Source organism: Zalophus californianus, chromosome 1 (genome assembly GCF_009762305.2).
Source record: "Zalophus californianus isolate mZalCal1 chromosome 1, mZalCal1.pri.v2, whole genome shotgun sequence".
Classification (NCBI taxonomy): domain Eukaryota; kingdom Metazoa; phylum Chordata; class Mammalia; order Carnivora; family Otariidae; genus Zalophus; species Zalophus californianus.
The window spans coordinates 165,995,669-166,017,258 of NC_045595.1; positions in this window are offsets into that span (position 1 = coordinate 165,995,669).

The window sequence follows — 21,590 nt, forward strand, 5'->3', positions numbered from 1 at the left end:
GTTACAGAAGATTTGGAGGATTTTTTTAATCCTGCTGCATTCAGACTTTTAAAAAACTAATCATTATTATGATTTGAACTAAGTCAACTAAATAACTTCAAGATTAAAGATGGCTGTAGTGTGAAACAAATGTTTTTCTCTGAGAGCTATTGGTTTAAATCTTTATAAATAAACAAATACTCATTTGAAACTTTTTTTTTAAGATTTTATTTATTTGTTTGACAGAGAGAGAGAGACACAGCAAGAGAGGGAACACAAGCAGGGTAGTGGGAGAGGGAGAAGCAGGCTTCTGCTGAGCAGGGAGCTCAACGCAGGGCTCGATCCCAGCAGATTCTTAACGACTGAGCCACCCATGTGCCCCTCATTTGAAGCTTTTGATATGGATATAATCAGTTAAAAATAAGGTGTAAAATCAAAGATTTCTCACTCATCAACTATCCAATAGTTTATAGTTAATAGTATTTATAATTTATTGAAACCATTTTTTTAATGTCATGGCAAACATTTAAGAAGGGCAGTCTTGGGGAGGGTGTCTGGCTGGCTCAGTCCATAGAGCATGTGACTCTTGATCTAGTGGTTGTGAGTTCAAGCCCTATGTTAGGTGTAGAGATTACTTAAAAAAATAAAATCTTAAAAAAAAAAGGTAGTCTTGCTCTTGAGGATATCCATTCAAAATTAGACTATATATTCTAGACACAAAACACCTGGGTAAAGCAAATGGAGTCTAATTTCAAGGCAGTACCATATTTTTAAAATTATATTTATGTACTCATAACAAATAGTATATCATTATTACCCTAGTATTCAGAAACATACCAGGTGATATCAAAGCATTGCTTATCCCCATTTTTTTTTTTTTTTTGCTTACTAAACTCTGAAATGCATCATAGGGAATTATCTAGTTTACGAGTTTTAATTTCTTTTTCAACTCAGTTGTTTCCTCTCAAGAGTGTTTTGATTAGCTTTCTGATTTAATCTTGTTGTCTTTTATAAAATACCTAACTAACTTGTTTTTTACAATGTTATTTTAACTGGAGAAATGTTTAGAAGGCCAGGAAATATGTGTATTGCTTTTTATAGCACAGATACTGCTTTGAAACTGAAATTTGTTTATGGACATTTTTAAGGATGAACAAATAGTATTTGATGTACATGTATCTACAATTTTATTGCTGTCCTAGCATATCTTCTCAACTGTTTCATTGTTTTGGTGAACTATAAAAAAAGTTATCATGATGAACAAACTTAATAAAAACAAAAAGTACCTAATGAGCTTCGTAAATGGCCTGTGCAATCTTTCTCTCAATATGTAATATTATATGCAAGTGTATAAGGAAGGGAGTTTCTTATGACACCCCTTTACCCACTTGTCCTACCCCTTAATTCCTAGCTCTTGCTCAAGGATGGGGACAACTGAAATTGTCCAGATTCCAGAACACTGGGTGCTTTATGAGTCAAAATGCTGTGCTTTATGAGGTGGTTTCTGTTATGCTTCTCCATTTTGTTCCACTGAAATAGCAGGTATTTTTTGCAGCAGGATACCCTAGGATATTGCAGGAAATGCATATCTTCTTTTGCAATTAAATATAATTCCTTGATAATACCGCTTGTTTTGCTATTGGGCATTATTAGAAACATTATTAACCACAGAATACCATGTAGCCAGGACACTTGATTTGCACTTTAATAACTGGATTTTTTAACAATCCACAAAGTGATAAATTTCAGTGAAAATAATAGTGCCCAATCTTAGAGAGGAAGTGGTATATTTGATATTAGACTTGAGTGGTTATGAAAACAAGTAAATTGCACAAGCAGGTTACTCATATTTCCACAGTAACTATTCTACCACATTGTCATTCTTCCTTCAATTGCTTTTATCCTCACGGGAAGTTTGTTACGATCAGGTAGCAGAAAAAGAGGCGGTGTATTAGTTTCCTATTGCTTAGTGGCATAAAACAACACAACTGTATTATCTTATAGTTCTGGAGGTCAAAATTTCAAAAAGGTTCTCATTGGGCTGGAAATCAAGGTGTCATCAGGGCTATGTTCCTTGGGGAGGATCTAGGCAAGATAGTTTCTTTGCCTTTGCCAGCTACTAAAGGTCTCTGGCATTCCTTGGCTCATGGCCCCTTGCTCCATCTTCAAAGCCAGAAAAGAGGCATGATGTCTTCATATCTCTTCTGAGTCTGCTGATCCTGCCTCACCCTTTCTCTCAGAAGGATTACATTTTGCTTACATTGGGCCTACCTGATCAATCAAAGGTACTTTCCTCACTCAAAGTTAGCTGATTAGCAAATATAATTCTATCTGCAACTTTAATTCTCTCTTGCTATGTAACAATATATTCCAAGATTCCAGGTATTAGTTTATGGACAGGCATCTTTGGGAGCATTATTTTGTCTAACACAGGTGGCTTTGCCCAGTCTCCTGGTGCCAGTCAGATGTAGACTGGCAAGTTAATACAATCACTTCCAATTACAGTTCTTAAAGATGGGAGAGAGCATCCTCCCATAAGCAGAGTCACTGTATTCTCCGCAGAAGCTATAATTTTTTTAAAAGATTTTATTTATTTATTTGACAGAGTGATAGAGAGAGAGCACAAGTAAGCAGAGCAGCAGGAAGAGGGAGAGGGAGAAGCAGGGCCTCTGCTGAGCAAGGAGCCCGACACGGGCCTTGATCTTAGGACCCTGGGATCATGACCTGAGCCAAAGGCAGACACTTAACCGACTGAGCCGCTCAGGAGCCCCAAGAAGCTATCATTAATTACGCAATCAATCAGCCATTTTTTCCCAGACATGTTGTTACTTTCTCAGTGGACTGTATGTACAATGTGGTCATGGTAGCAGAGATGGTAACTTACCCATGAGCTCAACAACACAGATTATCTCTCGCCAAGTCTGATCTGTTTAATGCACTGCTAAATGCCCAGCCTATGTACAGTTCAGGGTAACATTAAACTTTGAAATAATTCTATTCTGCAGTGGGGGAATTAGTCTGGTAACTTATATCAGGTTGATTATATTAAATCTATTAAAACACAGAAAGGCAACAATCTCAGTCCCATCCCAGACCAACTATCCAATATCTGCATTCTAGTAAGTTTCCCATGTGTTAAATTGGAGAAGCTGTGGTCCAGGGAATGGGTAACTCCTACTTGTAAAAAAAAAAATGACATTTATGAGTAAAATGCCATTTTATCATATAGATGACACACATTAATTGTCTGCTCCCTGGAGCACATTGAGTGATAGGATATTGTAGATGAAAAACAAAACAAAAAATAAAAAACAAACACTTTTTTAAACAAACGACACTCTAAGGTGCCAATTTGAGGGATTCTTATGATGGTAATAATGAAGATGATGATGAGAATAATGAGGTCTTTTCAAAATTTAATGTAAATGCAAGTCATCTGGAAACTTTGTTAGATTCAGAAGGCTGCAATAGGACTTGAAGTTAAAAATTTTTAAAAGCCTCCAAGTCTTATTACTGTCACTAGTCCAAAGGCCATACTTTAAACAGCAAGGATGATCATGATAAAATGAATATGCTGCTGCTGATGGTGATTATTTCAGTTATGAAAACATGGAAATCTAACTTTCTACAGTGGATAACAAATTCTGTGCTTTGTTAATATACTTTCTCATGATTCAAACAAATATTTGCTCATGATTCAAAAAGCAACTCATAATAAAATATTTTACAATTATTATTAGTGATTTTTAAAAACAACTTATGGAAATGTTACTATAATCAGCATATATTAAACTCATGTCAGAAAATCACCATTCTAACTGGGTTTATTCGTGGAAACAATGATGAGCTTATCCTCACATTAATTAAGCCCAATAGCCTACATAATTCAATATTGACAAGAATTAACCATGCAAAGATAGGAAAAGGGCAAAGCTATAATTTTAGTTTATCCATCCAAGCCTTGTCCTCATATAAATGGTATTACACTATTGAACTTTTTTAGCTTTGGGCTATTTCACCCCAATGTTGTGGACTTTTTATACCAGTTTTCCCATTTCATTGAGTAAATATTTTATGCTTTTGGGACTGAGGGACAGTAAGTTATCATATTGTGTTGCTTGTTTTCCTGAAAAGAATTCTTACTTGGGATTTCTTCTGGGAAAATAGTCTACTACCAAGGACCAGAGCATCAGGGGCTGTTTGGAAAATTGCATTTCTGAACAGTGTTTCTTAATTTTATAAAAGCCTAATAGAAATATAATGGCCATAATACTCTGAGTCCTGAACTAGAGCAGAGTTTCAGGGAACCCATAAATAGACCATTTCAATGGGTTTATTTAAAAATATAAAAAATTCCTAAGGAATAGATGCATCACAGAGACAAATATCAAAAAGATTTTTTCAATAGCCAAATAATAACCAATTAAAAATTAAACTAAACATCTTAATTTAATTCTAAATCAAAATCCTTATAGGTCACTATATATAAAAAAATTGGCTCATAGTATTCATTATGACCCAAGAAAACAAAGACTTATAAAAAATACTTTCTGACCATTTCTTTTTAAAGAGAAGCTGTACAGAAATAAACAATTAAATAGTAATATCAACTTGTAGGGGGATGGGTTAGCCTGGGGATGAGTATTAAAGAGGGCACGTACTGAATGGAGCACTGGGTGTTATACGCAAACAATGAATCATGGAACACTACATCAAAAACTAATGATGTAATATATGGTGATTAACATAATATAATAAAAAAAATAAAAAATAAAGTAAATAGTAATATCAGCTTAAAATTAGTGTCACAATAATAGTAAGGGTTTGGAGAAATGAGAAACAGCTACGGGCCAAAATTGTTCGGGAAGATCAGATTCAACTGAGCTGTTAAAAAAATAGATTTTGCTGGGTGAATAATGTTGAGTGTGTGTGTGTGTGTGTGTGTGTGTGAATTTCAAATAGTGAGAGCATTGACAACCTGGTAGATTCCATATTTTGACCTAAATGCTACACATATAATGATTAATAAGATTTGTTGCCACTAATTCAGGCACATATAATATATTGTGGTAAGAGTAGTGTTATGATGGAAGCAATGAACAAGATATAGTCAAGTTGTAAGTCATCCTGTCTATTAAGTTGAAAGAATTCAGCGTGGTTGTATATTAATGTATAAAATATTGGCTAAAATGAAATGTTAATACTTAAATATCGGGGGATAAAGTAGGCAAGGTTGGTTGGGGTCAGATTTTGGAGGGCATTTTAGTTTGTTTTATTTTTATCTTTTTTCTTTTTTGTTTTATTTTCCTTTTTTAGCATAACAAGTGTTATACAAAATTATTCTGAGATGGATTTGGCTTTGTGTGTTTGTGTGTGTGTGTGTGTGGTTAAAAAAACAAAATTTACCATCTTAACCAGTTTTAACTGTATGGTTCAGTAGTGTTAAGTATATTCACATTATTGTTATTATGAAACAAATCTTCAGAACTCTTTTGTCTTGAATAATTGAAATTTAATATTTATTGAGTAGCAACTCCCCTTTTTCCCCCCTTCCATAGCCTCTGGAAGCCACCATTCTACTATGTTTCTGTGAATTTGACTATTTTAATTACCTTATGTAAGTGGAATCATGCAGTATGTGTTCTTTTGTGACTGGCTTGTTTCACTAAGCATAATGTCCTTCAGTTCATCTATATTGTCACATATGACAGGATATCCTGCCTCTTTTTTAAGGCTGAGTAATTTTCCATGGTATGTATATACCACATTTTCTATTTTAGTATATGTGCTGCCGAAGCGAGCACTATACCACATTTTCTTTATCCATTAATCTGTTGATGGCTATTTAGGTTGTTTTTATGTCTTGGCTATTGTGAATAATGTTGCAGTGAACATGGGAATGCAAATATCTCTTTTGAGATTTTGTTTTGGATTCTTTTGGATGTATACCAGAGGTGGAATTACTTAATCATATGATAGCTCTATTTTTAAGCTTTTGAGGAATCGCCGTATTGTTTTCCATAGCAGTTGCAACATTTAACAATCCCACCAACCGTGCACGAGGGTTCCAGTTTCTTCACATCCCTGCCAACAGTTGTTATTTTCTCTTTTGTCCCCCTTTTCTTCCTCTTTTTTCCCTCCCTCCCTCTCTCTCTCCTTCCTTCCTTCTTATCTTCCTTCTTTCCTTCCTTCCAACAGTAACCATTCTAATGGGTATGAGATGATATTTCAATTGTGGTTTTGATTTTCCTAATGATTAATGATGTTGACAATCTTTTCATGTGCTTATTGGCCATTTTTTAAATCATCTGTAGAGAAATGTCACTCAAATCCTTTGACCACTTTTTAATCAGGTTGTTTGAATATTTTTTTGTGGTTGTTGAGTTGTAGGTGTTATTTATTTTGGATATTAACCCTTTATCAAATATATGAATTATAAATATTTTCTTTCATTCTGTAGGTTGCCTTTTCATTCTGTTGATTGTGTCCTTTGATGTGCAAGAATATGGCATTTATATGTTAGCTCAATTCCCATATACAAAGGGAACCACAGTGCGTAGGAAAGATTTTAATTATATTGCACAATTACCCACTGTATAGCTATCCATTCCTCCAAAGCAATGGTGCTCCAAAGTTTATGTTCAAAAGAAGGATCTTGAAAAATGAAGATTTTGATTAAGTTTGGGGGCTGAGTTACTGCATTTTTAGCAAGCTTTCAGGTGATGCCAATGCAGTTAATCTTAGAATCATATTTCAAATAGCAAGACTTTATAAAATATTTGACTTAAACTTTTCATTCACATGAATTTTAGTATTCAGTGTGAATGAAAATTATAACTACATCATAATTTTAAGTTCTATAGCCTTCTACATATGCTGTCAGTTTATGGATTAAAATACATTCATATTTAAATTGGGCTTGAAGATGAGAGCCAACATTGAACTCCTTTGTGAAGCTGGTGTCTTGGTGAATGATGTGTTCACTCGGTTTAATTCTCTGCAGATTCATCTAAGCTGTGCATCACTAGACAATTCTTTTTCATTGCTGAATGGTATTCTATGGTATGTTTGTGCCACAGTTTATTAATATTCGGCTGTTGAAATACATCTGGGCTGATTATAATTTTAGATACAAACAAAGCTACTAAAAACATTCATGTATACATTTTTTGTGTGAACGTAAGCTTTAATTTTTCTGGGATAAATGTCCAAGAGTGCAGTTGCTGGATCCTGTGGTAATTACATGTTTAGTTTTCTCAGAAACTGCCAAATGATTTTCCACAATGTAAAATTTCCAGGCTTTAACATTTTATATTCCTACTCACAGCATAGGAATGATCCAGTTTCTCCACATCCTAGACAGCATTTGGTATTGTCATTACTTTTTATTTGGCCATTCTGATTGGTGTGTGGTGAAATCCTCTGTGGTTTTAATTTTATTTCCCAAATGGCTAATGATGTTGAACACCTTTTCATGTGCTTACCTGCCATCTGTATAGCCTCTTTAGTGACCTGTCTGTTCTTGTCTTTTGCTCATTTTCTAATTGGATTATTTTTTAGCTGTATAGTTTTGAGAATTCTCTACATATTCTAGATTCTGGTTCTTTGTCAGATTTGTAACTTGTAAATATTTTCTTCCAGTCTTTTTATCTACTTTACATGGATTTCCATAGAGCAAAACCTTATAATTTTCATGAGGTCTAATTTATCAGGTTTTCATTTTATGGATTGTGCATTTGATGTCAAATTTAAGAACTCTTGTCATAGATGCCAGTGATTTATCATCTAATTTTTCCCCAAAGGTTCTATAGTTTTACGTTTTTATCTTCATAACCAATTTTGAGAACATTTTTGTATAAGATGTGAGATTTAGGTTGAAGGTTTTATTTATTTATTTTTGTTTACCTGTGAATGTCCAATTGTTCTAATACCATTTATTGAAAAGGCTATCCTTCCTCTATTGAATTACTTTTGCTAGTTTGTAAAAAATCAGCTGAGTATATTTGTGTCTTTTTTTGTGTTATTATTTTCCATTGATTTATGTACCTAACCCTTTACCAATACCTTATTATCTCAATTACTATAGATATAAAATAAGCTTTAATTTCAGATAGAGTGATTATTTTCACTTTCTTTTTTTGACTATCACATATCCTGTACCTTTCCATATAATTGTAAATTAAGCTTATAAATGTGTACAAAAATCTTGTGGGATTTTGGTAGGGATTGTATTAAATCTGTAGTCAATCTGGAAAGAACTGAAAGTTTTTCTACATTGAATCTTTTCATACACATAGACAGGGTTTACTCTCCTTTTACTTAGGTCTTTTTGATTTCTTGTATTAAGATTTTATAATTCACATGTACATGTCCTGCTAAGTATATGCTTAAGTATTTCTTTTCTTTGGTGTGGTTATAAATAACATTTTGTATTTAACTTCAACTTCAGCATGTTTATTATCAGTGTATATAAATATGACTGGGGGTGCCTGGGTGGCTCAGTTGGTTAAGCTTCTGCCTTCGGCCCAGGTCATAATCCCAGAATCCTGGGATCTAGCCCCAACTCAGGCTCCCTGCTGAGCGGGTCTCCTCTCTCTCCTCCCAGCTAGTGCTCTCTAGGTATTTCTGTTGTTATCTCTGTCTCTCTCTTTTAAATAAATAAATAAATAAATAAATAGATAAATAAATAAATAGAAATGTTATTGATTTTGCTGTGTTCTTTATATCCTGCAATTCAGCTGAACTCACTTATTACTTTTTAGAAATTTTTCTATGTAGACAATCACACTATCTGCAAATAGAGAGTTTTGTTTTGTTTTTCCTTTTCCCATGGCTTATATTTATTTATTTAATCTTATTTCTTTGGCTGGAAGTTACAGTACTACGTAGGATAAGATTGGTTGGAGCAGGCATCCTTGCTTTGTCCTCAGTCTTAGGAGGATTTCATTTGGTCATTCATCAGTAAGTATGATATCAGCTGTAGGTTTTCTGTAAAAAATTCTTTATTAAGTTGAGGAAGTTCCCTTAATTCCTAGCTTTCTGAGCATTTTCAATGTGGATGTGTGTTGGATTTTGTTAAATGCTCTTTCTGTGTCAATTGATATTATTGTTAATAGAGTGGATTGCACTGATTTATTTTCAAATTTTGAACAAGCCTTGCATACCTATAATAAATTTCACTTTGACATGGTATGCAATTATTTTATACATTTTAGATTTGATTTGCTTATATTTGGTTCGGATTTTTGTGTCTAAGTTCTTGAAAGATAGTGGCCTAGCATTTTTCCTTTCTTTCTCTCCATTCCATCTACCTTCCTTCTTTCCTTCCTTCCTTCCTTCCTTCCTTCCTTCCTTCCTTCCTTCCTTCCTCCTTCCCTCCTTTCATATTTCCTTCCTTCCTTCTTCCCCCCCCTCCCTTCCTCCCTTCCTCCTTTCCTCCTTTCATATTTTATTTGTCTGGTTTTGATATCAGGGGACTATTAGTGTCATAAAATTACTTGGAAAGATTTTTTTCATCTTCAATATTCTGGAAGAGATCGTTTAAAAAATTGGTGTTAATTCTTCAATTTGCTTTTCAGGTTGGAAAGTTTTTATTCATCTATCTTTAAGCTCACTGATTCTTTCTTTGGCATTGTTGAGTGCACGGATGAGTCACTCCATCAGAGGCATTCTTTATTTTTGTTACAGTGTGCTTGTAGTGTTTCTGGATGTGCCTGTTTCTCTAGACTTCCAGGTAGCAGTTTTCCCTGCAACTTTAGTTCTCTGATGTATCCAAGAATGATGACTTCATGTACTTTCCAGGTCAAAACCAAAAGTCCTTAATTTTTCTTTAAAATTTGAGTATAAAAAATTTGGTAATAAAATGTATATAATAATATATTGATATTTTATGTATCTTTTAATTATTTTTGGGTAGATATAGATTAGACAGTTTTATTCAAACAAAAACCTTGATAGGTATATTCTAGGAAACACAACATGAGTAAATAGTCATTATAAAATTTCCAAATAATTCAGTCAGTCAGGATGCACAGAACTAATCCAAAAATTGTTTTCTGAACTTTCTCAAAACTAATTAACAATACAATCCATCTAACCTAGTGTAGTCTTTAGTTAAATATTGTGTAATGCCATCTGCTTCATGGGTGTGCTAATTTATAAATTCCTTGAAGGGAAGATATCTTCATACACTTTGTATATCACTTAACACAACCAAATAATATCAAAGACATCATCTGCTCCGTAAAATAGTGTGAAAATAGATTAGGAGATCATATACCCAACTGTGTGTCTGCTGAGTGTTGGAGAAAGTAATCATATTCTTTCTATTTTGTCCTTTATCTGTTTTCTCAAACATATAGTTGATTCTTACCCAATTACTAGAACGCTGTTTAGTAAAGCATCAGTTTTAGCTATGCCTAAGAGTATCAGTGGTGTCTGTATGTAATATATTTTAATGATGTATTTCTTTATAATTGTATACTTTGCTGACATTATCAGTCATACTTGAATATTGATTTGTTATATATAATCTGTGTAGAAAAAAAGAGTTGGTCATTCATTAATTTCTTCATTCAATTTCATATATGATTGAAGGTAATGATTTTATATGCTGAGTTACTGATTGTAATTCATTTATAGTTATATGTGCAGGGGTTCAGAATGAATTGTCCTAAGATGTGTCTCCCAACTGCCTAAAATAATTTAGATAGAGGACCTGCTTCAGGAAGGGAGCTGTCACCATAGATACCTCCATTATAATATGAACTAGGTATGGTAGACAGGGAGGAATTTAGCAAAGTCTCTTTGTTAAAATTCCTGTCCCATTGTCTCTGTTTGGCCCAGCAAACATTTATTTAACAAACATTTCCTCTTTTTTCATCTTCCTATGAATTGCTTTCCTCCCCTTTGTAGTCCCAACCCCTTACCCACTTCTCCTTAGTTCAGAATGACACATACACCTCATTTTGCCTGGCTAATTGGTTTGTACAACACAAGGCTATAGAATGTAAATATGAAAGATCTGCTGCCTTGTTAAGTATAATAAATAAAAGGTAGTATCTATCACCAGGTACTTGTGACACTTTCTACTTTCATATGTTCTCTTTTGCAAGGAAGCTAATATTCTTAATTCCTTATTTGCAAAAGATTTATTCTAAATATTAAAACTAATTATATAATTGTGAATATTTGTAATGATTCTTTGAGCTCAGAAAGCAGAAGTATTATTAGTTGTGCATTATAGTATAACAAGGTTTATGTCCATGAAAATGGACATTTTCATAAAATGAACCATAATTAAATAACATTTAGTATAATTAATGTGATGGTTTTTAAGGAAATGAAGAAAGAGCTCTAAAAATCATCTTGTAGTTCAATAAATATTTATTGAGTATTCGTTATGTAGAAGGTAATGGATTAACTGCTGTGGAAATTTATAGTGATAAACCACTCATGGACCATGAAGTAGGGGAAGATGATGGAAGGAAAATACTCTTGCCTAAGTACCTTATAAAATAGGATACATTCTGCTAGATGCTTTACATAAATGTTTTGTGTTTTGTGTTTTGTTTTTGTTTTTGCTTACATATAAAAATGGTTCAGTCCCATGGTTTTTACTTGACAAATATTTGTTGACAAATGAGATTTTAAGAAGAAAGCACTTTTACCAAATAATGGCCTGTAGAATTCTAGCTGTATTCACAGGAAGGGAAGTTTGCTTCCAGAACAGGTGTGAATTCTAGGAACACTTAAGAAGTGAATTGGAACTTTATATAGGCCCTAAGAGATAGGTAGGATTTGCACATATCTTGATGGAGAGAAAACCATTCCAGTGTGATTGAACTATAGTGATTAGTTTGCCTGAAAATTGAGGTCTTTGGAATACTGGGTAATATTGATGAACAAGTAGATTTGTATCAGTTCTTTGAGACAAATAATTCAGTTTAAGTATTTCAATTCTAAGTTGTGGAAAAGTGAAGCCCCTGGAATTTTTGAGCTGATGAGTCATGAACACAAATATGTTTCAGGGTGTTGAGTTGAGCAATCTGTGAGAAATGAACTGAGTCAGGAAGTGACTGAATGTGAGGAGATCAATTGAAAGATACTAAAATATCCAGGTAATAGGTAACAATGGCCTAAACTCTGATAGCAGCATAGGAATAGAGAGGTGGGCCAAGGCAAGAAAAATTATCAGACAATATGTTTCGGACTCCAGTCCCATTCATATTTATCCTGCTAAAATGCATGTTGGCTTTTTTCATACAACTGTGTGTGAAGGTAAATTGGAAGTTAATAATAATCCTAACTTTCTACCATTGTTTCTTCTTTCATTTTATTATCATTATGTTGAAATTATGTTTCATTTCTCCATTTTTCTACATGTTAGCAGGTGTCAAACATAAATCGAATAACAACATTTTACAACAACTGAAGTTTATACCACAAGCCAAGCAGCATAGTTGCAATGATAGTGATAAAATACAGTCTCATTTTAAATCTCCTACTATGGTTGATAGGGAAGCCTGGATTTATCCGCAAGTTTTGTGGTAATACCTTTCAAGTCTAAATTCATTTTCCCTTATGTGTTTAATCAGATTTATCAGTACAGATAATTTGCTTTTTTTTCTAGCCTCCTTATTCAAAATATCTATAGTTATCATCACAAAACTTCCCTGAAAGATAATACTTTGATTCAAACATGCTAAGGGGTTATCACGAACCTATAACTCAGACAAATAAAACAAATATCAAACTCAATTTGGCATATTGATAGAATGCATTACACAAACACTAGAGGAATATTATCAGATTGTGTTACTCATTAAAAATTGTCATAAGATGTGTTACTTGTAACTTGATTAATGAAAATTACGTATTTGTCTCATGACAGTTTCCTGGAGTTTTAAACTTTCCTATACAAACTCTAAAGGTGACAGAAAAGGAAAGGAACTTGAAAAGTGATGCCCCTATGAATATTTGTGAAGTGATTCATTAATATTTAGATATGTGTTAATATGTGGGTTCCATGCCTCCTCAGGATGTCTCATTTGCCCTCATGTAGCTCTTTCATCCTATATTTAACTTCTAGTGATGGATATAATATGGAGAGGTGTTGGAGAGGAAGAGAAGAATGATGGGTGTGTGGACATAATTAATCTTTTCATTTTATATTTTTAAAGATTTTATTTATTTATTCATGAGAGACACAGAGAGAGAGAGAGAGAGAGAGGGAGGGAGAAGCAGCCTCCCAAGGAGCAGGGAGCCCGATGTGGGACTCGATCCCAGGACCCTGGGATCATGACCTGAGCCGAAGGCAGACGCTTAACCATCTGAGCCACCCAGGCGCCCTCATTTTATATTTTTAATTTTTTTCAACCTTTTACAACATTTCTTTAGATATGTCTCATTTCAAGAGAATGGTTAAAATGGTTAAGTCTCATTCAGGGGTAAAGTAGCATCATTTTCAGAAAGATCAGTGTTAGATCAATTTTTGAACCATTGGAATCATCTTCAGTTGAATAGCATAAGCAAGAGTTAGAAAGCTTCTGATGTTTTTACTTTATACAACTTCTTTATATTTTTCAGACTTCTCATACTATTTACATAGCCAGAGGATAAAATAGCATTTTCTTTGTGTACGTATATATTAAAACAAGAGACATAATGTCTCTGTATAGGACTGTTACTGAAGAAATCTTTGCTTCAACCTAAATTGCTTCTGAGCACTGAAGCTCAAGGGCATTTTGCTAAGTGAAATAAATCAGACAGAAAGAAAAATACCATATGATCTCTCTTATATGTGGAATCTAAGACAAACAAACAAAAACCCCAAAACAAACAAAACAAAACAAAAACCCCAAACTCATAGATACAGAGAATAGATTGGTGGCTTTCACAGGTGAGGGTTGGGGGTGGTGGAACAAATGGGTGAACTATAGTTTTTAGTTTAAATAGATAAATAATATATAGATATATTTAAATCACATTAAATATTAAGTGAAAATTTCTATCCAAAAACCAAAAGAAGGCCAGACTTTCATTGTACTTCTTTATATCTATATGACTAAATTCTTTGCAAAGCTTATAGTGATTATACATATTATGTTTCCAATAACATATTTCCCAAGTTTCTTTATTTATTTGAATAAAAATATATTCTTTATATTTATTCAAAGATAATTCAAGGAGACTTAAAATTAATTAATTATATTTTTATTACCAAACTTTTTTTCTGCCCAATTAAGTCTGACAGTCAGCTTCTGAACTCTCATTAATCTTATTTATAGGTAGAGGTAATAAAGTCAAATGGTTCCAAGACTCAGGCAGTTAGTAAGATGAGGAGGTAAGATAGGACTGTAGAGAAATTACACAAAAGCGTAAGTCCAAAACTCATGTTCAAGTGACTCTTGCCATGTTATAATTTAGGACTAGCATTACCTGATACACTGTTTGTTTTTTTCCCAAAGAATCCAGATGTTGAGATCTTCATAGGTGAAAAGTAAAATCTCAAGATTTTATTATTTTTTTTAAATTCAAGGAAAACATGCTGTGTGTCATATTTGTCTCCTCTTGTTTAGGCAGTCAGTACTCCTAGAATGTCATGGGTTACTACAATTGCTGGGTATAAAATTCGTGGGTAATTATGTATTGAAGGCAAACATTGAATAAGAAAAGGGACAGATACTTCTGTTAAAATATTTTTTGTTGTATTTTTCTGTTTTGTTTTGTTTGCTTTACTCTTCCTTATTTTAATTTTGCAATTATCTGTCAGGCATTATATAACCAGTATATGTTTGACTTGATGCTAAAGACTGAAATTATAGTAGTGAACCAACAAGGACATAGTTTAGTGTTTTTTAGAGAAGATAGACACTAAACAAGTAATTAGAAATCATAGTAATTGTTGAGAAAAGAGATCTGTAAGTTCCTACTGCTCTCCCTATGGTGTATTATGGATTATTATTTGCTATATAGTTCATGGTTCAGAATTATTCTTGGAAACCTATTAATATTGTTTTTGTGTGAATGCAAATATATGTAATTAACTGTAATTGAAGTATAGGCTTTGCCATTCATAGTTCTGAAGATTATGCTTCTCAAAAAGACCTAGAAGTCATTTAAATGAAGTTCATTTTCCCTATAGCTAGTAAGAAGTCTTTACAAATTCTTGAAAACTTTATCTTGTTGCTGGAACCATATTTGAATTATAAAATAATTCTTGGAAGATGGTGACTTTTTTTTTTCATCAAGCTATTTGGGATAATAAGATAATTCCCAGCCTGGTTTTGTTGTGAGTGTGGTCCTCAGCCTTTGAAACGTTATCATGTTCCTCTCCTTTACTTTCACCTTAATGTACTAACAAAACAGTCCTCCACCAAAGTCTGTGGGGACTATTTGATTTGTTTGAATTAAACCTATGTCCTCAATAAGAAGCTTATATAGGGAGGAGGTGGGGTAGGGAATCAGTTCTATTTTATTCTCTTTTCTAATACCTTGAAAACTTCACCATGGTCTACAAGGATTATCTGCTTCTTAAGACAGTTCTTTGCTGTTCTAAAATGTTTACTTCCAATGGGAACTTGATGAATGCTTAGCTTTTCTGCACATTATATTACTTTTTCTCATCCGTTAAAATTCCTACAAGCCTGGGCTTGATGTTGAGTTGGAGGTACTATCACAGCTTTTTGCTCTTCTTATAAAAAGTGAGTAATTCATTATGTTTTGTCAAAATGTTCTATGTCAGTGCTCTTCTCTTTAATGCTGTGCCTTCTTGGTGGCTTTGTAAAAGTTTGAATTGCTTTAAAGAGTCACTCCTAAGAATGCCCAGAAGAAAAGGAATTTATACATCCTTATTTCTCTCATTTTGAGGAGTATACATTGTTCTTTCCCTAGAGGGACAAGCGAGCAAGCCAACAAATACTGAAGATACTTGCAACATGAAGTGAAGAGTGAGTTTGCTCTTATGGGACTCTAGGTTATCTTGGTTAAATTCTCTAATTCATCTGAATCCTAGTTTTCTTCCCTCTAAAATGAAAACAATAAAATATATTGGATTTTTGAAGTTGATGTCATTTTAAAATGTATGTGAATATATTTTTTATAAAAATAATGAATTAAATCTCAGGGAAATTTGAAACATTGCTCTTTTTATTAAATTTTTACTCTCTGAAAAATGAAGGCCTGGGTATCAGGCAGTAGGAGTCAAGTTGCATATATATATATATACCAATACAAAAGGTAATAGGGATTCTAAAAGAGATCACAGGGATACTGGAATTACATATAATTAGCCTGCCATGTCACAGATTCAGTTATCTCTAAGGGATCTTCTGTCATAAGCTAGTTTACTGTGAAAATTTTGGTGGCTTTTCTTTTTGTCCTTGACTCCTAGGACACCTAGAATCATAATACCAATGGCATTTAGAAGAAGCCCTAAGACATTGAGTATCATTTAAGATGACAGCCCAGCTATTCTTTCTGAATTGTAAAATGTCAACCCACATATTCTTCATCAGTATATATCCAGGACCATTTGCTGCCCTTTAAAAAAAATAGATTGGAGCTAGAAATAGTGACAGGTCTTGGTATTATATGCAATAGCAGAGCACCTCCTAGATAATATGGATTCACTTGATCGGCTGTTGCTTTCTGATGACACTGTAGACACTTCTGGGCTTTCAGAACTGTACTGTAGAAAGGCAGTCAGGACACCACCAACACTGAGATAGTTGTTCTTTCACTGTACCTTGTTTCTTCTTCAGTGCATGCTAAAAGAGCTCACTAAGAACTGTTTTTATAACCTCAAAGTACAAGATTCCATTCATCAATAGGGGTAGCCTTTTTTCAGTGGTTTATATAGAACAGTTCTATCCCAAACAGTATAGTCATATTTTGACATAGACCTCAACAGGAGGGAAGTTAGAAGTAGTTTTCTACTGTGGCATCATGTTCAGCCTTATCAATTCAACATCTTAGAAAATGACTCAGCTTCATACAATGGAATATTATGTAGCCATCAAAAGGAATGAAATCTTGCCATTTACAACAACATGGATGGAACTGGAGGGTATTATGCTGAGTGAAATAAGTCAATCAGAGAAAGACATGTGTCATATGATCTCACTGATATGAGGAATTCTTAATGCAGAAAACAGAATGAGTGTTGCTGGAGTGGTGGGGGGTGAGAGGGATGGGATGGCTTGGTGATAGACATTGGGGAGGGTATGTGCTGTGGTGAGCACTGTGAATTGTGTAGGACTGTTGAATCACAGACCTGTACCCTAATACATTACATGTTAAAAAAAAAAAAGAAGAGGATAGTAGGAAGGGGAAAATGAAGGGGGGAGGAATTGGAGGGGGAGACGAACCATGAGAGACAATGGACTCTGAGAAACAAACTGAGGGCTCTAGAGGGGAGGGGGGTGGGGGGTGGGTTAGCCTGGTGACGGGTATTAAAGAGGGCACGTACTGAATGGAGCACTGGGTGTTATATGCAAACAATGAATCATGGAACACTACATCAAAAGCTAATGATGTAATGTATGGTGATTAACATAACATAAATAAAATAAAATAAAATAAAATAAAATAAAATAAAATAAAATAAAATAAAATAAAATAAAATAAAATGGCTCAGCTTCAATTTTCAGAGTAAAAAAGAAAAAACTAAGAGTAAAGGAAGGGTATCCCTATAGTATCTGAGAATTATTTGACTGTTGTTCTTATCATGAAGTATTCTTTCAGTGTTTAATCTGTGCCCAGTCCAGGACTCAGTGCTGTGGTAAATCCTGGAAGAAAAAAAAAAAGAAAAGAGGAAAGAAAAGAAGGCAGAGTTCTTTCTTAATATTATTAACAGATTCTGATTTTATTTTATTTTATTTTAGCTGATACTGTTTGTTTTGTTTTCCTTTTGCATCAGTCAATCTAGGCTTTTTGAATTTTCATCCTTGACAGTGGAGTAAAAGTTAAACAAAGAACAAACTGTGACATCTTCAAAAGAAATTCTGGAGATTACAGAAAGAGTCTAAGTGGAAGCAAGTGCTTCTGGTATAAGGTTAATATTTTGTTAATGTACTTTTCAGATTGAGATACTATGACAGTGCAAACAGTTTATAGTCATACACTATTTGTGTGTGTGTGTTGGTTATGTGTGTACATTGATTTTTGATAATAAGAAATATCATAGCATTCTTTGAATTACTGGGGTTTTACTTCACCTGGATGTGTCCAGCAGCTCAGAATTAATCCTAAATTTCAGCTGCTTGAATGCCCCAGATCTCTCTTCTTCAGCAAAGAATTACATGTAGATGTGGCTCACTGTTGTCCAAATATCAGTGTCTTCAGCTCCTCCTTCCTCTCTCATTTGTGATGTAGGACCTAACAAACTTTATTATTGGAAAAAGGAGGAAGGAGTTAACTAAACATATAGATGGATGCCCAAGTGCTATGGGAAAAGATAATCATGATCTTCCTAGGCACTCAAAAGACTTAATTATTTGGGCACATGCATCACTGAGGTGGGGAGGTTTTGTGGAATGCAGTTTAGATAACCAGGGCCAGGCAGGGACCAAGTCTAAATCCAAGTGGATTGTAAATATCTTTATCTAGACTGCCCTTGATGAGTGTCTTGATCCCATCTTCAATGGCCCTAGACAACTTCCTGTCATTTAGTTCATTAGATGGAATTTAAATAACTAGCTAAATAGAATAAGGATTTTTAATAGCTTGAAAATTTATAGAGATAAACTAGTCTATTCCCAGAGCGAGTCTTAAACCATATTTTTCCTTTCCTGTTGTTGCAATCTTTTATTTGTAGAAATTTTTCTTTTTTTTTAATATATAATCTTTCCTGTGACTCAGGTGGGTACAGATCAACCACTGTATGAATTCACTGAAGGTTACGTGGGATTTGCATCTTTTTTTCTTACTATTATTGTTTGCTTCATAATGACTGATTCACCACTGATAGCTTGGGGCTGCAGAAAGGAAAATGATATTGGAACACCAATAGTTTGGGGAGGCAGAAAGAGCCAGGAAAGGTGCTTAAAAGAAAAGATGGAAAAGTCTCCATTGAGTGGTGTTTAAAAAAAAAAAAATCTAGGTTGTTTTACAAATATCTGAATGGGATAATATAGTGTGGTGGCTCAGATGAGAAGAAAAGGAACAGGTCTGAAAGACAGAAACCTTGAGTTCTGATCCTGGATATTTTTTACTTAAGGAATTAAATGACATTTGCCCTCTTAGAGACTTGTTTTCTCTTGGATGCTAACATGTGCCTAACCAATCTCAGTGATGATTTATGACAATCAAATGAGATAATGTGTGCTATAGAGCAATGTACTCTCTACCTACATGTATACTTCCTCTCATTACAGATAAGGCTAGAATTGCATTGAGTAGGTAGGAATAAAGAATTTTTTGTAGAGATAGGTTTGGCTTTTATTTTTATTTTTATTTTTTTAGTTTTTTAGTTTTTTTTTAAATTTTTTATTATGTTAATCACCATACATTACATCGTTAGTTTTTGATGTAGTGTTCATGATTCATTGTTTGTGCATAACACCCAGTGTTCCACACAGAATGTGCCCTCTTTAATACCCATCACCAGGCTAACCCATCCCCCCACCCTGTCCCCTCTAGAACCCTCAGTTTGTTTCTCAGAGTCCATCGTCTCTCATGGTTCATCTCCCCCTCCGACTTACTCCCCTTCATTCTTCCCCTTCTGCTATCTTTTTTTTTCTTAACATACATTGCATTATTTGTTTCAGAAGTACAGATCTGTGATTCAACAGTCTTGCACAATTCACAGCACTCACCATAGCACATACCCTCCCCAATGTATATCACCCAGCCACCCCATCCCTCCCACCCCCTACCACTCCAGCAACCCTCAGTTTGTTTCCTGAGATTAAGAATTCGTCATATCAGTGAGGTCATATGATACATGTCTTTCTCTGATTGACTTATTTCACTCAGCATAACACCCTCCAGTTCCATCCACGTCGTTGCAAATGGCAAGATCTCATTCCTTTTGATGGCTGCCTAATATTCCATTGTGTATATATACCACATCTTCTTTATCCATTCATCTGTCGATAATAAAATTTGCTTTACTTGAGTAGAAGAAACTCTAGTTCTTTTAAATCCTAGAAAAATATAAAAGTATTGAGATCATTTCTGCCCTAGTGCCTAATTTCTTATGGCTTCAGCCTAAGTTATTAGTAGAGAGGGAAAGTTCCCTCAGACATTAAAATGTAAATGAGAAGATAAGACCTGGTTATAATTTAATTTAACCATGTTTGTGAAATTATATTTTGTTCCTAAAATTTAATTTGGAAATACATACAGACTTCTTTCTTCTTAGAATACCCTTGTGTAACATTGATCATATGATCAAGTCAACTTCCCACTATATACATATCTATATATCATATTTGAAAAGACGGCTCACATCCTTCTGAGGCAACTCTAGGCAAAGTTTAAAAGTCCATGCACTCCTTAAGGAAAACTCTCCTTTACCCCCTTCCCCTCCAGGCATGTATGTTTTGTGTCACTCTCGTAGAATGGTAGTCTTAGCTGGTTATCCTCTCTGTTTTCAAATATTATGCTAAGATTCCTCATAGTTTAATGAATAATTCTTGGACAACAGCTATCTCTTGAGACCCTGATAAATTCCCAGAGGCAAAATCTGAAGCTTAGTTATAGTAGTTCAAAAAATATTTTGGAAACAGAAAATCCTCTCATACAAAACTCCAAAGTATATCATTTGTATATCCTAAGTCTTCCATTTGCTAGCTCACCCTGACAGCTAGCTTGTCATTTCTTGTAAACAGCAAGGTTTTCCATCAAGGGAATGCATATTCTTGAGATGGTTCCCTCATATAGCACTGGATATTTATTGTTGGCATTGATACAAATGATAAAGGGATGTCGGTATATCAGAAATATTATTTATTACTTAATGCAGATTGAATTTAATGTCCGACTAATATTACATATCAGAAATACATTTTGGTTGAGATTTAATCTTATTATTTATAACACCTAGCATTTGTTCTTGCCTAGTTGCTTGCTTTTGTAATGTGACTTCTTCCTGCCCTAAGCAAATGTGCAACTTATATATAGAAACCAAATATCCTGATTGGATTCATGTAATGATTTTTGTCCAACAAACTCTAGAGGGCCTTATCCATATTAAAGATGCGCTGACTCAATGTGAGCCACTCTGAGTAAAAAGTCATCTGGCTACTCCCCTTCAAAGTAGGGTAGAGTGCTGTCTATGACCTTGAATTCCCAACTGAGAGTATAATTCTTTCTATTTAATTTGCTCATTTCCATTTTATTCTTTTGTGGTAATTGGATGCATGAGGTGGGAGAGACTGCTTTACTTACTTGACAGAAGCTGTTTCTCTTTCATGACTTAAATATGTACTTAGGATGTTCCATCAAATAACATTTCCTCAGGCTATGATACACATAGTAATATATTTTTGAAAAACTTATTTAAAAATCACATCATGGTTTCTAATTTATCACATGCTTCTGGCTAAAGGAAACCTTTGGTTGCTCACTTCCTTTGAAAATGAACACAGTTTCTCTCATAATTTCTG